The following is a 2364-nucleotide window of genomic DNA, read 5'->3' as shown; positions in this document are numbered from 1 at the left end:
ATTGTTGTTTGGCGGGTCCGGGCTGGGGATTCGAACCCGCCACCTTAGGTGTATGTGGCTGGCGCCTTAGCCGGTTGAGCTATAGGCGCTGAGCCAGAGGACACTTTTCATCACTACAAGGCAATAGAATCAGACTTTTAAAAAGCCCAGATCATGCCAGGAATGGTGGCTCATACCTGCAACCACAACACTTTGGGGGGCTGAGGCAGGAGGATCACTTGAGGACAGGAGTTCAAGAGCAGCCTAGGCAATAAAGCCAGACCCTGTTTATACAAAAAATAGAAAAATTAGCTGGGCATGCTAGAACATATTTGTAGTCCTAGTTACTTGGGAGGCTGAAGCAGGAAGATCATTTAAGCCCAGGAGTTTGAGGTTGCTCTGAGCTACAGTGATGCCATTGCATTCTAGACTAGGCGACAGAGGGAGACTCTATTTCTAGGGGGAAAAAACACCCCAAACTAATTAACTAAATTAAAAAATAAATACAAAAATTGAATCATAGGCTGGGCATGCCTGTAATCCCAGCAAGTACTTTGGAAGGCTTGAGGCCAGGAGTTTAGGACTAACCTGAGCAACATAGCCAGACCCCCATCTCTAAAAAATAAAAAAATTAGCTGGGTGTGGTAGCACACATCTATAGTCCTAACTACCTGGGGGAAGCTGAGGGTTTTGTTTTGTTTTTAGTTTGGGGGGTTCTTACTGAGACAGGGGTTCACTCGGTTGCCTCAGACTAGAGTGCCATGGTGTCAGCCTAGCTCACAGTAACCTCAAACTCCAGGGTTCAAGTGATCCTGCTGCCTTAGCCTGCTGAGTAGCTGGGACTAAGGTGCTTACCACCACACCCAGCTAGTTTTTCTATTTTTAGTAGAGACAGAGTGTTGTTCTTGCTCAGGGTGATCTCAAACTCTTGAGCTTAGGCTATCCACCTACCTTGCCTCCCCCAGAGTGCTAGGATTATAGGTGTGAACCATTTTGCCCTACAGAGACCAGCAGTTTGAGGCTGCTATGAGCTATGATCATATCACTGTACTACAGGCCCGGCAATAGAGAGAGACCCTATCTCTTAAAATAAAAAATAAAAAAAATTGTATCACTAGCATTCTCTTTCAATTGCAACATATCTTTTTTTTTTTTTTTTTTTTTTTTTTGAGACAGAGCCTCAAGCTGTCTCCCTGGGTAGAGTACGGTGACATTACAGCTCACAGCAACCTCCAACTCCTGGGCTCAAGTGAGTCTCCTGCCTCCGCCTCCCAAGTAGCTGGGACCATAGGCGCCCGCCACAATGCCCGGCTATTATTGGTTGCAGCCATCATTGTTGTTTGGCGGGTCCGGGCTGGGGATTCGAACCCGTCATCTTAGGTGTATGTGGCTGGCGCCTTAGCCCGTTGAGCTATAGGCGCTGAGCCAACATATCTTATTATGAATACAAAAGTCAGGTTCGGTGCCTGTGGCTCAAGCAGCTAGGATGCCAGCCACATACACTGGAGCTGGCAGGTTCGAATCCAGCCTGGGCCTGCCAAACAACAATGACGACTACAACCAAAAAATAGCCAGGCGTTTTGGTGGGCGCCTGTAGTCCCAGTCACTTGGAAGGCTGAGGCAAGAGAATCACATAAGCCCAGGAGTTTGAGGTTGCTGTGAGCTGTGACACCATAGCACTCTACCTAGGGTGACATAGTGGGACTCTGTCTCAAAAAAAAAAAAAAAAAAGAGGAAATGAATACAAAAGTCAGTCACGTAGCATCCAAAAGATAATAAATGATTAATAATAAACACCAAAATGATTACTGTGTGTTTACCAACTGAAGTGCTGTGCATACACCAATTCTTGCAAAATTGACCATTTTGCTGGGTTTGGTTTTAAAGTGAATGGATATGCACAGATCTGAATTTTTTTTAACTCATTTTAAAATATGGAACACTTCATGAATTTGTGTGTCACCCTTGTGCAGGTGCCATGCTAATCTTCCCTGTCTTGTTCCAATTTTAGCATATATGCTGGAAGCAAATACCAGACCTGAATATTTTTAAGAAATGAGTATAAAGACATGATCTTCCTCCTGAGTGCAGTTATAGGAAGGTCATAGCGGCATATAGTACATGCTCAATAAACATTTGTTAGTTGAATGAATGAATAAGGTTTTCTGTCCAAAAAAGTTAGTCTGGTAGCACTAATTTGTGCTGTGGTAGTCTCCAACATGTTAAAATTTGATCAGGGTCATCTGGGTGTGCATATGTGTATTGGTATGCGTTAGTTCTAGTTTTTAGAGACAATATAGTGAAATAGTTACCAATGAAGGCTCTGAAGTCAGATTTCTTGAGTTCAAATCTCAGCTCTCCCATTTACTAGCCCCTGTGGCCTTG

The 2364-nt window shown here is 44.2% G+C and overlaps 1 pseudogene; it reads right to left on the bottom strand.

Annotated features, from left to right (window-relative positions):
* Positions 1-1907: 1907 nt before the first annotated feature.
* LOC111728164 lies at positions 1908-2008 on the bottom strand (annotated as a pseudogene).
* Between the last annotated feature and the right edge of the window lie 356 nt (positions 2009-2364).

The sequence above is a fragment of the Otolemur garnettii genome, unplaced genomic scaffold (genome assembly GCF_000181295.1).
Source record: "Otolemur garnettii isolate 467f Iridium unplaced genomic scaffold, OtoGar3 scaffold00004, whole genome shotgun sequence".
NCBI classification, from domain to species: Eukaryota; Metazoa; Chordata; class Mammalia; order Primates; family Galagidae; genus Otolemur; species Otolemur garnettii.
The sequence above is the reverse complement of the archived record's forward strand: the minus strand, read 5'-3'. Positions and strand labels throughout refer to the sequence as shown.